The 15,675-nt window shown below is 34.4% G+C and overlaps 1 pseudogene; it reads right to left on the bottom strand.

The window, feature by feature from the left end:
- Positions 1-1,532: 1,532 nt before the first annotated feature.
- LOC107818667 (protein pleiotropic regulatory locus 1-like) lies at positions 1,533-3,640 on the bottom strand (annotated as a pseudogene).
- Between the last annotated feature and the right edge of the window lie 12,035 nt (positions 3,641-15,675).

Below are 15,675 nucleotides of genomic sequence, written 5' to 3'. Positions count from 1 at the left end.
AGAACTTTGTAAGGCCAGTTCTCTACGCACTTATGAAACCAGGCGGTGTTCATGGCTGAAACGAACACAACAATGAGAACCAAAGACGGTTAAGGGTTGATTGTGTGACTTATGGTTGTCTAGGTATACACCAAAGATCGACGGTTCAAAGATATCAAATCTACCGATTGACCGAGTATATCCGACATAAGTTTACTACGGAAAGTTCAAAGGGAAACCTACTTATCCAGATGCAATTAATCCTTGCTTGTAAATCACACAGTTTTTTTCATGCATACTTCCGTGATATAGCCATTCCCCATTCATGTGGGGGATTGTTGAGGTTTTATTTTTTAAGATGTAATATTCTTAAAATGAGGGTGAATGGGAAATGGAGGGAAAATGAAATTTTGAGTAAAATTTTAAGTTTCCCCTCTTAACAATGAGACATTGTCCCATATTGGAAGTGGAAGACATTTTTGGTGGGTATATATATAATTGCTCTTCTTGTAGCTCTTAAAGAGTTAAGAAGAAAGCAAGCCTCGCGCCGTCGTCGTCGTCGCTCGCTCGGCTCGGCTTCGGCTTCGGCTTCGGCTTCGGCTTCGGCTTCGGCTTCGGCTTCGGATTCGGATTTGGATTTGGATTTGGATTTGGTCAAATGATCGATTGATTGATTAATTTTTTGGACCAAATTTATTTGTTAATAGTAAATATTAACGTAAGATTATCCGTATTTGTAAACGGATATTTTCCAATCCGTGTATTGATAATTTGGCAGCCGGATAATGGTCTTCCCACCATGAAGTGCTTGCTCCACAAACATGAAGTGCTTGCTCCACAAACATGTAATGCTTGCTCCACCATGAAGGGTGGATGTTTGGTCTTGCACTCCTTCTTGGCTGCTATATATATGAGCAGCAAATGTTGAAGAAAGACACCAAAAACTCAACATACAATTCGCTCAACAAATTGGCTATATATTGCATTCCTTCCTCTCAGAACTTCCATACGTTTTTCTGAGTATATACTCCTTCGTTCTGCATTGTTTTTAACTTCAAACAAAGCAACTGTAAGTGTGATTTGCTACCGAACTTTGTGTTCGCCGAAACACTGGGGTTTGAAGTACCGCTACACCAGTGTGTTATTCGTTCTATCTTGGGAGGAAATAATCCATTACCTTGGGTACTAGGAGGGGATTAAATTCCTTAAGAAAACACTGTGAATTCAGTGGGCTCGAATTTATTATTATTGTTTCATTACGTTAACTTATATTTTGCAGAATTAATATTTATAAATACAGCAATATTGACCGGGAATAACATTCCTCAATAAGTGTTCTCAAGGAATCAAGTTTTCCATAGAGCACTTCCATTAGTTCTTTGTCTTCCCTTGTAAGGTGTGATTGGTGTCCAATGGATATGGAGATTGTTGCCATTAAAGAAGTTATGGCAGAATAGGTCATCTTTCCGTGCTTCTATGTATTGTAATGCTGCAAATTTGATTAAAAATACTTGCAGGATATACACTATATGACCTCTCTCAAACAAGATAACGAAGAAGCTCTAGCAGAAAATAACCAATGTAAAGTGAGGCCAACGTGTTTCGTCCCTTTTCTTTCACATATGCAGAATATAAAGGTCGCTATCAGCACAATAAAAGAATATGTGCATATGCTTTTATGGTTAGTGCTAGCAAGAATGATAAGACCATCAATAATTGAGACTGAGCTTCGACTTTTTATCTTCATTTTTCTCTCTTTTGTTCCTTTTCTTATATGATTCTTGGAATTTTATGACTGATCTTTCGGGTTCTGTTATAGACTACACAGGAGAGCCCAACCCAAAAGACTAGTCTATTAGGTGGGAGAGCCCATTTAGCTGTATACCCATTAGCATTTCTCATTTTAATCAATGAGGGGCAATCGACACATAACAGGTTCTTCCGTTTACTTGATTTTAAACTCCACGCTCGTTGATTCTTAGAACCCAACAATTTCTCTTGGAATTGATTCAATTTGGTGTAATCTCCGAACTTATAAAGCTTGCCCTTGCAGATTAATTTGTCTGTCTGTTAGCTTGATGAAATTACAACGAAATGAATGATTCTTTAATCTGTGAAACAATCTTTCCCTGCTTCTCTTTAAATAGCATATAACAAAAGATAAAGTAAAGGAAATTGCAGGAATCAAACATTTTATTACCAAAAAAAGAACCAAAGTTATCTGCCTGAAGAAACAGCCTAAACACTACAGCAAAGCCTGTCCTGGAAAAATACATTCTATATGAGATTAAGATAAGAGTAGATAATCGATTACAAACGCCTGATTCTTTTAGAAGGCTTAAAATGAAGAGGATGAGTTTCTGGTGTGGCGGTTTCATTTACCTTCCACATCCTGATTGTCTTGTCGGCGTGACAACTAATAAGCCTCGTGCCAGTTACATCATAGGTGAGAGCATAGATACCGGCTTCACTATCCAAAGACCCCGGCTGAACTTTGGTTTGAACTTGCTGGAAATTGTGACCACTTCTCCAATCCCAAAACCACAAGCTTCCATTCTCACCTCCTGTTGCCATTACTCCTTCATCATTGACAGCCATCGTGTTGATTATGGTCTTCTGTTGGGAAAGCATATTATGTAAAAGTTCTCCTTTAGGAAGGTTAAATTTTTTTATGTTGTCCGCTGATGCAGAAGCAAAAGAATCTTCTTTAGGATGTTGAGCCATGGCTCGAACAAATTTTTTGTGATGTGTGAGTGTTACCATTGTCTTACCATATCTAAGGTCCCAAAACTTTGTGGTTGAGTCATGAGAGCCAGTTACAACCTGAGGATCCATTGGTCGAGTAAAAACAGAGCAAACGCATTGTCATGTCCAGAGAGAGCAAATATTTGTGTTTTACTCCGAATATCCTAAACCCTACAAACAGAATCACCACCGCCAGTGAACAAGATGTCAATTGTGGGATGAAGAGCCAAACAATAAACACCACTCAAATGGCCATGATAGGAGCGAATCACCTTATTTTGTTCAAGGTCCCAACATTTAACTTGCTTATCATCACCAGCTGAGAACATGTACGTGTGTTTGTTGCTTACAACAAGGCCTCTTATTTGCCCAATGTGATTTGTTAATGTGAGCTTCAACCTACCGCTAGCTAAATCCCATATCTTAATAGTCCGATCTGTTGATCCTGTACAGAACCAATTGTTACTAGGATTGATTGCCACTGACCGCACCCATCCCAAATGCCCACTAATAACCCTATAATTTTTCCAGAGAGGACGCCACACTATTTCCTCCGCAGCAGTTGACATATTTTTTTATGAGAATGAGAAATAGTTGTAGTATTCCCTGAATCTAGTGAACAGTCGAGAAAGGAGGTAGGAAGCTTTGAATTCATTCAACTAAGAAAAATAGGTAGTAGTATCTATATTTATAATAGTATCAAACCAAATTTTACTTGGACTAGAAAACATATTCAAATTTTGACTATAAACCCTATCCTAAACCGAAATTGAGTGGGGGGAATCACATATAAAGGCAAAATCTAAAAAGCAAAAAGAAATTCTCCGTAAACGTAGTGTCCGAACTGAACGCTTATTTACAAGTCTGAGCGAAGCTCCCCTGAATTTCTGGATTAGTTTCGTAAGGGGCTTAACAATCCGGTACTAAAAACAATTACTTGTAATATTATTATTATTTGGGACTCAAATAAGATTTTTTTTTATCATATTTTTTGCAAATACTTTTTAAATATTTTTAAATTATTAACTATTATGACTTATAATATTTTTTATATAATTTTTAAATTTAAAATTTATTTTTTTAAAATGCAAATTTTATATTCGAATTAATTCACACCGAAAATTAATATGACCTTGTATTCCAAAAAAAACGAAGGCAATACTAGAAAGCCACGTAATCTATTAAACACAGTGATCTATAGCTTGTTTGGCCAAGCTTCTAAAATCAGCTTATTTTGAGAAGTGTTTTCTCAAAAGTACTTTTTAAAAAAATACTTTTGGTGAGAAGCACTTTGAGTTTGGCTAATTAATTTGAAAAACACTTTTGAGCAGTAATTAGTGTTTGGCCGAGCTTTTGAAAACTACTTCTAAGTGTATTTTTTTTTAAAAGTGCTTCTCAGAAAAGTATTTTTGGAGAGAAGTTACTTTTTTCTGCTTTTCAAAAACTGTTTCTGCTTCTCCTCAAAAGCACTTTTTTTCCTTCCAAAAGCTTGGCCAAACACCTCAATTTTGACAAACAAAAAAAAAAAATACTTTTGGCCCAAAAATAAATTTGACCAAACCCGCTACTAGTATTATCGATATTTCTTGAGAAACTTCAACCTTTTTCAATGCTTGGCTGAGCTCCTTCAAATGCAGCTACTTACAACAGAAAACGACCAAAGAAGTTATCCAGATGTGTGGGGCGGCTCAAGAACATGTGGGGCCTAAAGTCAAAGTTTAATATGGAGCCTATATTTTTAAAAGAAAGTTATAAAATTGTTTTTATTAGAAATCTATTCTTCTAACTTTTTGAGATATAAATTTTTAATATTTTTTTTTATAATAGATTTTTCTAATAATTCTTTCTCAATTGATAATATAGTCAATTCATTATTTAATCTTTCTTGAAAAATTATTGATCTTAAATAAGATTTTATAGAGTAATAGAAATATAGGACTATTGGAAGCTTAAATGTATGATTGAATATGTAGGGGCTAAGGCACAAGCCTTACCTTCCATAACTGTGGAGCCGGCCCTGCAGATGTCTGAGCTGCGTTTATTACCAAACAAAGGGAACAGCTAATTGGATAGTTCATGGAAAATAGAAAATTCCAATTGTGTTTTTTTTTATTTTTGAGACTCCAAAACTAATCTGATACATCGTTCTCTCTCTCTTTTGAAATGATTAAAAATGATCTAACTTATTTCGTGGCATACTCTCAATATTTATCATTATTTGAAACAGAACAACAGTTATAATAAAGTCTTCATCTTCGTCAAAACAGACAGTCATTTCATAATTTTGATCCACTTGAAATACACCAATAAATAACATTCTTTCTTTCCTCATCCCTTATGGAGTCTGTACAAAAGATAAACATGGAGAAGAGAATATTTGTATATACAAAGCATACATTTTTAGCAATGATTTACTCTTGTAAAAAGATCAATGTACAATTTTGATTGTTCATTCCGTCTATAATTACAATTACTTGGTTTTATCTCTCGATAAATAGTTTGATTAACAAGGAAGGACCAAAAAACTTCACTAAGAAAAATAATTGTTGGTCTCTTAATTTTTACTATTTTAAAGTTTATGTATATTTCACATTTCATTATTTAGAGCTTGCACTCTTTTATTTTAAAATTTTATTTCTTCCATATGTTGTAATAGGAGTGACACTTATGTTATTCTTAAAAATATTGTAATGGTTGATATGTTATACACGTGTAACGCACGTGACCAAATACTAATTTAATCAACTCCAAGAAAGAATAGTTAGAGCACTATTTGTGAGCTTCTGAAGGTGAGAACAAGTAAGGTAGCAAATGGGCTGTTTTGGCCTGTCAAAATGGGCATTGCCCAACCCTGCACAAAGTTCACTGTGAAAATAGCACGGGCTAGCCAATTTTCGGAATGGTAATTGAAAAATAGTCAGTGTTTGCAAAGTCATTGAAAAATAGCCATTATTTTGATGCAACACGCAAAGTTCCAGCATCAGCATAATATACTGGAGATTGGTGCATCTGTGTATGAACTTCCAGCATATTATGCTGGAATTCCAGCACATGGAAAGTTCCAGCATAATATACTGGAGATTGGAGCACTTGTGTATGAACTTTCAGTATATTATGTTGTACCAGTATATTATACTGGAACTCATGTATATTATGCTGGAAATCCAATATATTATGCTGGAACTCCATCAACCAAAGCATGAACATCCATAGTCTGATTGCCCATCCTTCGTTGGGATTAGATGCCGAACCTCTAAACCATGAACCGAGAAATTCTCATTTCGAGTCATTCACTGTCTCGACACATAAACAAGCATCCTACCATTACACCAACACCGTACGATAACAATGCATGAACATCATAGCAATCCGTGCATAGCCTCAAAACCATCGAAAATATAGATATTGAGCTGAAACGACAGAACATCCTTCCTCAAGAAGACGATAATAACCTACCCGAATACGCAGGGAAAATATCCGGTACCACGTCTGCAATACCACCACAACTACTCGACGCCCAATTGATAACAAGCGTTTTATGTCGCATAAGATTGAGTAGGAAGGAGATAAAGGCATAAGCCTCAAAGGAATTAAATCGCACGATGAGAAATCAAGAAGGAAATGCTCCTAATAGCCCTGTAGCCTCTCGAAGATAAGTATAGATGTGCCCGTACCGATGCACAAGACTCTACTAGACTTGCAAATAACTCGTGAGACCTAAGTGAACCCAACCTTGCTCTGATACCAAGCTGTCACGACCTAAAATTCACTATAGGTCGTGATGGCGCCTAACACCGCCGTCAGGCAAGCCAACGGTGATTTATCAAATTAATTACTAATTTTATTACTTTCAAAAATATAGATTTTAATAAGGAAGGAGATTTACACTTCTAAATCCACGAAAACGTACAATATTTATACTTTATAAATGTATACACTGCCGAAGATCGAGCGGCACAAACCATAGATGCATCTATTATACTGCCGAGGCGTTTGGCCCGCTCCCCAAGAAAGGAAGGAAGTTATCGAATTACGAGACACGTGCTTACAATACGGTACATGAGCACAAAGGGAATATAATCTTTATCGTTTCTCAACTTACTAGCCAACAACTCAAGGTGATAAGGCTCGGCCTAGTATACATATATTTATTTCTAAATCAATTTCAATCATAAGTTCAATTAGTTAAGCCAACAGGATGGATTCATGTATTTCAATTATTACATGGTAAAGTCTTAAGACTACCCGGACATAACCATACTTTAGCTACGTACGGACTCTCTTCACCTAGTACGTACGTAGCACCCACAACTATTAGCACATAATAATTACATCACCTAGGGGGTAGTTTTTCCCTCACAAGGTTAGACAAGAGACTTACCTCGCTCCGAATTTCCAAAACCGGCTCCAATACCTTTCTAACTCTTCAACTCAAGCCAACGATCTATAACTAGTCAAACAATGTGTAACTCAATCAAAATATACCCCAATGCTTATAATTAATCAATTCATAACAATCCCCAACTCCGCTCTAAAAGTCAATAAAGGAAACCATCGTGCCCATGTGCCCGGATTCTGAAAAATTTCAAAGATAAACTTTACCCATAACACCACGAACTCAAATATATAATTTATTCTAAATTTTATGTCCAATTTCGTGGTCAAAATCTAAAAATACTAATTTTTAGGTTTTCTACCAAAATCTCAAATTTTTACTAATTCTCATACTTAAGTCCATATATAAACCATGTATTTAACTCACAATGTGAAGAAATCACTTACCCCATAATAGATGATGAGGATGACACTCCAACGTTGCTCCAAAATCGGCTCTGATGGACAAAATAAAATGGAATTGAGCCAAACTCCCGTTTTAAATTAAAAACCACACTGCCCAGCCCCACCATCGCACCTGCAGCCAAACAGTCTCACATGAGACTCCGCACCTACGAACAAATCCATCGCAAGTGTGGTTCCCTCTAAGGCCAGGTAAATCCGCATCTGCGAACAAATCTCCCGCTCTTGCGCGACCACTTCTGTTGTCCATCTCACGCTCCTGCGCTCCCCTACGTGCGGAGGTCGTCTGCTTCTGCGACCCCAGCTTCCCAGCTCTCATTCCACTTCTGCGGGCCTCAAGCGCTTCTGCGCTCGCGTTTGCCGCTTCTGCGGCCGAGGCCTTCTTGGCCAACCTCTGTTTCTGCGCTTCTTCTCCGCATCTGCGGCTTCGCAGGTGAGGACATTTCCTCGCACCTGCGCTCCCCGACTTCCCCTACGATAATTGCACCTGCGATTGAATATTCGCACCTGTGTGACCGTACCTACGACCACTTCTTCCGCAGGTGCGAAGGCACCGGTCTTCAGCAACACCAACACTTCTTCAGATCCAAATTTCAATCCGTTTTCGATCCGTTTCAACCCCGAGGCCCCCGAGACCCCATCCGAACATACCAACACATCTCAATTCATGATACGAACTTACTTGAAGCATCAAATCATACCAAACAACATCGAAACTATGAATCGACGATCGAAATTCTTCTTTAAACATTCAAACTTAGACGAACGTGTCCGAACTATACCCAAACATTCTGGAATAACGCCAAACTTTGCGTACAAGTCACAAATCACGATACGAACCTATTCCAAGGCTCGGAACATCAAACGTACATCGATAACACCAAAGCTCACTTCAAACCAAACTTAAAAAATTCTAAAGCCTTCCAAATACCAACTTTCTACAATAAACGTCGAAATGCTCCGGGTAATCCGATACTCAACCCGAACATATGCCCAAGTCCGAAATCATCATACAAACCTATTGGAACCTTCAAATCTCGATTCCGAAGTCGTTTACTCAAAAGTCAAACCTTAGTCAATTTTTCCAACTTAAAGCTTCCGAAATTAGAATTTTATTTTTGAATCAACTCTGAACTTCCCGACATTCAATTCCGACCACACGTTCAAAGTCATAAAGCATGAAGTAAAGCTACCCAAGGCCTCAAACCGCCGAACGACGCACTAGATCTCAAAACGACCGGTCGGGTCGTTACACTCTCATACTATTCCTAAGAATAAGATATCAACTTTTGCTAACTCAATTTTTCAAAATTTAATCAAATTTGCTCCTGTCACAAAAACACACTAAGAAGACGACAATGACAATTTAATGTCTAACATTAATGACAATTTAATGTCTGATATTAATGATAATTTAATGTCAAATATTAATGACAATTTAATGTCTACTATTAATGATAATTTAATATCTCATTTCCGAAATAGTGAATCGGTAATTACAATATGGTTACTAGGGTGTACAAAGAAAACCGATAAACCGCACCAAACCGATAATCCGAATCAAATCGAAAATAAAACTCGGTGTGGTTTGGTATTGGAAAATAAAACCCGACCATAATTGGTTTGGTTTGGTTTTAACTAAAAAAAGTCAAACCGAAACCAAACCAACCGGATAGTACATTTATATAATTTTATATATATAAATTTTTATTATAATGTAATTTATAAATATTTCTTAAACTTTTTCACAATTTTATCTTTTAACGTATTATTTCAAGTTTAGATTTAACATTCTTGAATGGTAAATATATTTTATAGCCCATTAATGTAGTAACTCAAACAAAGTTCAAATCAATACTAATGCTAACAAAAAAATTCAATTCAATACTAGGAATGACGATAGTGTTGGATAATTATTTTAGTTTTACATTGGTTTATAATGAAAATGCACAACTTAGTTTGTCTTTTTCTTTAGTGCTTAGTTATGTAATTAATATTAGTACTTATTAGCTATACTTATTTTAGCATGACCTATATAATATTTTTAGATTATGTTAATTTTTATTATGGCTTATTAATTAGTAATATTTATTTTATGTAATTTTATTATTTTATCTTTGTTATTGAATATTTTAGTATAATGTTATGACTTATCTAATATTATTGTGTTAGTTTCTTGAAAAACCCATTATATAGTTGTATTTTACTAGAACTTAAGAAATATTTGGAGCACAAGTTACATATTTTATGCTATGAAGACTTTACCGAAAAAAATCCGAAACCCGAAAAAACCCAAAAACACCCGAGGAAAGTCGAGATTGAAAAATCCAACTTTGTTGGTTTGGTTTGGTTTATAAATTTCAAAATCCGACACTATTGATCTAATTTGATAATTAAAAAATCTGAATCAACCCGACTTATGTATACCCCTAATGATTACAATCTAATGCTTTCACATTGGCAAACAGAAAAGGAACAGCTGTGTACACTCTTCTGACATCATTAGCATCGTCATTTAAGAAAGTAATAAAGCACTCAAAGTTTTTTATATTTACAAAATTGTATTGTGAACAACTAAAGTAATAAAGGACTAATTGATGGGCAAAAAGATACTTGAGAAAAGTCAAAATACAACACATTCCAAATAAGGGCTTTAATAACGTGATTTTCTTGAGCACAAGAGGGTATACGGATAAAATTGACCTTCGAAAAATAGTGAAATAAGGGGTGCAGTTGGAATAAAACTAAACAATATCTAATTTTAGCGCCAACTTTTTAAAACCGTCCAATCATCTCAACTTGGTAGCTAATTTAATCCAAGTGGACCGAGTGGAAAATGATTTTTTGATTATGTTGTAAGATTTTACCTGTAAATAGACCACTTCTTTCTCATTTTTTCATCAAACTTGTGTCAATTCTTCTTGAGTGTTGTAAGATATAGAGAGAAAGTTGTGAGAAATTTGAGTAGAGAATATTGGGTAACAATTGTGTAAATTTTCTCTTGGATTGAATTTGTGAGGTATTTTCTTGTGTATTTTCTAGGTAAACTAGAATGGTATCTCTAATTTTGTACTCTTTCTATGCATTTGATTTAGTGGTATAGGCCCTCCTCACCCGTGGTTGTAGGCATATTAACTGAACTACATAGCAAAGCCAGATAGACAATGGATTCTTTTTTGTTATACAAATTGCATCGGATCAGATTCAATACTAAGTGTAACATGCATGAGAAATATTAATGGGGTTGAAGAGGGGTTTCATGTTGTTTTCTTGGTGTTGAAATAGATAACGGTTGTTCAGTTATTACACTATTTTTAGATATTTGATGATATAAAAGGTGTTTATATCATCACCTTTTTAGATCTCCTCTGTTCATATATTTTTTTCAATTCATTCATTCATTCTATTCTGCTTTTTTTTATTTCTCTCTTTTACCTTCTTTTTTCATTTTTCTTCTTCTCTTTCTCTCTCTAACTTCTCCAACGCAATTAATTCTTTAAGATGTCACGGTCAACAACAAATTAAGGATCCAGATATTAGCTATTGATTATTTCAAATTGAATTTTATCTCTATCTTGAATTACTATAAACTTATCTCCCAATAAATAATTTATGTTATTATAAAATTTAAGTTACACGATGTGAGATTTGCTTAATTATATTCTTATCCTCAATGTTGAAATTTGTCTCCAATTTTAATACGAAATATAGTTTTTTTGGTAAGCAATTTATATTTAAAGAATTTAGGTTGTTTTAAGGCTATATATATATATATATATATATATATATATATATAGTAGGTGAATGGGGTTTAAGATAATATATTCAATCAAGTTTAGGTGATAACTAATAATACTAATAAAATAAAATATAAGTTTAGATTAATCAAGAGTATATCTTATCTTAAAACACTAAAAAACCTCTAGTCCCACAAATGGAGTCTGGGAGGGTAGTGTGTACGCAGATCTTACCCCTATCCTAGGGAGGTAGATTGGATGTTTTGATAGACCCTCGACTCAAGAAAATGAAAAGAAATTATAAAAACAAAAAATAATAACAACAAAGGCCAGAAAGATAGTATATACCAGCAATTTAAGAGCTAGAAAAATAGATGAAAAAAGCAATAGCAACAAAAATAACAGAAAAATACTAGAAAATCGACTAGCCCTGAAACCCTCCTAAACTATTACGTTTTTTACAGTTAGTGATGACCCAAAAGGTCATCTTTAAATTTAATAATTATTTATGTGATCTAAGACCTTAAAAAGTACTATGCATCATTCCTCGACTTGCGTACGCAGTCTATATAGTTTTCCGGAAAGTTTTTATATGAAAATTTAATTAAAATGTGAAATAGAGCTTTAAAACTCAACTGAGTTGACTTTGGTCAACATTTTGAGCAAACGGACTCGGATCAGTATTTTGACAGTTCCGGTAGGTCGGTATCGTGATTTGGGACTTGTTTGGAGGTCCCTAACTTGAATTATCGTCAGTTGGCGAAAACTAGAAGCCTAAAGGCTTAAAGATTTTAAAGTTTGACCACAAATTGACTTTTATTGATATCGGGGCCAGATTCGAGTTCTGAAAATTTTCATAGGTCCGTTATATCATTTATGATTTGTGTGCAAAATTTGAGGTCAATCGGACTTGATTTGATAGTTTTCGGCATCAAATGTAGAAGTTGAAAATTCTTAAATCCCTCAAGTTTGAATTGTGGTATGATTTGTGGTTTTAGCGTTGTTTGATGTGATTTGAGGCTTCGTTTAAGTTTGGCAAGGCATCGCATTCGCGAAGAAGAAATTCCTGGACAGCAGAACTTAAGTTCTGGAAATGGGATTTCGTCCCATTTTTCATTAATCAAGATTTTGAGCTCGGATAAGGCGATTTTTGGGCGATTTTTACGGGAAAACATTGGGGTAAGTGTTCCTTATCCTATATTGATTATATTTCATGATTCCATATTCATTTACATCATGAATCCGTGAATTTATGGAAGAAAAATTATTATTTTTATAAAATCTTCCAAAAATGTAAAATGAAGATTTGAAAGTCAACCCGATGTCGGAATTTAATAATTTTTGTATGGTTGAACTCGTATCGGAACGGATATTCGGATTTCATGAGTTTTTTCGGGATTCGAGATGTGAGTCCCACTGTTGATATTTTTAAATAAAATTTGGATTTTAATCCGGAAAAATTATAAATTCATATGGAATTAATTCCTATAATTTGTATTGAGTATATTGAACTGTTTATGACTAGATTTGAGGATTTCTGATACGAATTTGCGAGGCAAAGGTTTATTGGATTCTTGAATTTGGTTGCAAAGCGAGGTAAGTGTCGTGGTTAACCTTGACTTGAGGGAATAGAACCCTTGAATTATTTGCTATGTGAATTTCATGTGTAACGATGTATAGGTAAGGTGGTGAGTGCCTATACTTTGTCAAATTAATTTTTTGCTTAATTATTTAAACATCTTAAATTATTTTTAAGACACGAATTAATTGTTATAATAATTGTTTCTCTCTTATTCCTTGTCAAATATTAATTCTTGAATTCCTGCAATAATTGTTACATGCTTACTTGATTTATGTGTCTTAATTGCTACTTGACATTTAGCATATTAAATATTAGACAACCTATTTTCTCCCTAATTTCCACAATTAATTGCTACTTGTCATTGTTTGTTTCATAGATAGATTATAATTATTGTATGCCTTGATGCTTAATAGTTTCTCATTGAACGTGGTATTTATTGGAGTATTTTTATTATATTTAAGAGCTGTTAAAATATATGGGGGGGTCGGGTTGCACGCCGCAACAAAAATAAAAATAAATATATTGGGGGATCGGGTTGCACGCCGCAACAGAGTTATTTAAAGTTTATAATGGGGGATCGGGTTTCACGCCGTAACAGATTTATTTAAAGTTTATATTGTTGGAACAGGTTGCACGCCGCAATGGAAACGAGTTGAGAGATTGTGACTGCTGAATTGACTTCAATTATTGAGGTTATTTACCGGTCTTACTACTATTCCCGTTATTATTATTATTGTGTAATGTAAGCGACATGCCTTAGCCTCGTCATTACTTCGCCGAGGTTAGGATCGGCACTTACCAGTACATGGGGCTGGTTGTACAGATACTACACTGTGCACTTCTTGTGCAGATTTCGGAGTTAGTCCCAGCGGCGCACTGTAGATTTGCCTGGATATAGCTACCATTGGAGACTTGAGGTATAACTGCACAGCGTTCGCAGTTCTGAAGTCTCCTTCTATCTTATCTCAGTTGTGTATTATATTTCAAACAGCTTGAATCTTATTCAGACCTTTATTTGTATTATTCTACAAGCTCGTGCACTTGTGACTCCAGTTCTGGGATGGTATTTAGATATCACGTTTATTATGGATTATTCACTTTATTTTCGCATTTGTTTCTTTGTTATTAATTAATTTAAAATTATGCTAAAATGGCTAATTATATTCTAATGTTGGTTTGCCTAGTAAGTGAAATGTTAGGCCCCATCACGGCCCCGAAGGTGGGAATTTCGGGTCGTGACATACTTAAACTATCTAGCGACCCCAAAACCCCTATTAACTACATACACGTATATATTAAAAAAACCTCGGGGATGTTTTAGTGGTGAGTGTGATACACCCTTCTATTTACTCAGCCTAATCTAATATATCAATTTAATTAAAAAATTTAACTAATAATAAAATTAATTAAATAGGTAAATATTTGGGGGTTAAAAAATCAAAGAACGAGGGTAAAGGGATAAACACATGGTCTGTAAAATTAAAAAAAATCTCTTCCATCTCATCCGATAATGGCTATACCATGTCTCAATCGTGATTTTCACCATTAAACTTTGATTAAAATTTGGATTTTTCCCATTAACCTTCATTTTCACTGGGAATTTTAGTTGAATACACTAGATTTGGGATAAAAAAATTAGTGTTTGATAAAAATTTCAGTTCGGGTTTGGTAAAAGTTATGGGCTTTTAGTGGACTCAATAGTGTTGAAAGAAGAAGATCTCAATGAAGAAGAAATAAGAGAAGAAGAAAAACTCAGATGAAACCCATAAGAATAAAGGAAGAAGAAAGATGAAAAAATGAAGAAGAAGGCTAGAATACAAAGAAAATGGAGGGAAAATAGAAAAATTAAAATTTTTAAAGAGGGTAACAGTAATTAATCATTAGAGACAGCCTATTGGGGCTATTTTTATGTATAATTTCATCTCCCGCGCGCCTTTTGGTGAGTTACCTTACATATTTCATTAAAAAATCGACGAGGGGCTTTTTATAGGGGGATACAGTTAAGGGGGGTTTTGGGGATGCCGCATACTTTAAGTATGTAACTAACAAAAATCATTACTAGAAATCAGGTGATTTCCGTCCAAGGCTTTCCGACCGAAATCGGTCGGGAAAAAAACTGATCGAAATCGGTCGGAAATAAGAGTATTTGGTCGCAAAAGTCAACAAAAATTTTCTGACAGCAAAAAAATAAAAATTTCGACCGATTTCGGTCGGAAATTGGTCAAATATTTGGTCATACTTGTATATAATGTACAAAAATAATTATTTATTAAATATTTTCCAAATTTTCGACCGAATTCGGTCGGAAATTGGTCAAATATTTAGTCATACTTGTATATAATGTACAAAAATAATTATTTATTAAAAGTTTTCCAAATTTGCGACGATTTCGGTCGGAAATTGGTCAAATATTTGGTCATACTTGTATATAATGTACAAAAATAATTATTTATTAAAGATTTTCCAACTTTTTGACCGATTTCGGTCAGAAATTGGTCAAATATTTGATCATTCGTGTATATAATGTACAAAAATAATTATTTATTAAAAGTTTTCTAAATTTTCGACCGATTTCGGTCGAATATTGGTCAAATATTTGGTCATACGTGTATATAATGTATAAAAATAATTATTTATTAAAATATTTCCAAATTTCCGACCGAAATGGGTCGGAAAGTTTGAAATAATTAATTCCTGCCCAAGTTTGAAATGCTTATATATATATATATATATACTATACTATACTATACTATACTATACTATACTATACTATACTACATCTTATATATATATATATATATATATCCATAAAATAGTAAAGCCAATAAGGCCTAC

The sequence above is a fragment of the Nicotiana tabacum genome, chromosome 13, assembly GCF_000715075.1.
Source record: "Nicotiana tabacum cultivar K326 chromosome 13, ASM71507v2, whole genome shotgun sequence".
Lineage (NCBI taxonomy): Eukaryota > Viridiplantae > Streptophyta > Magnoliopsida > Solanales > Solanaceae > Nicotiana > Nicotiana tabacum.
This window is presented reverse-complemented; position numbering and strand designations above follow the sequence as displayed.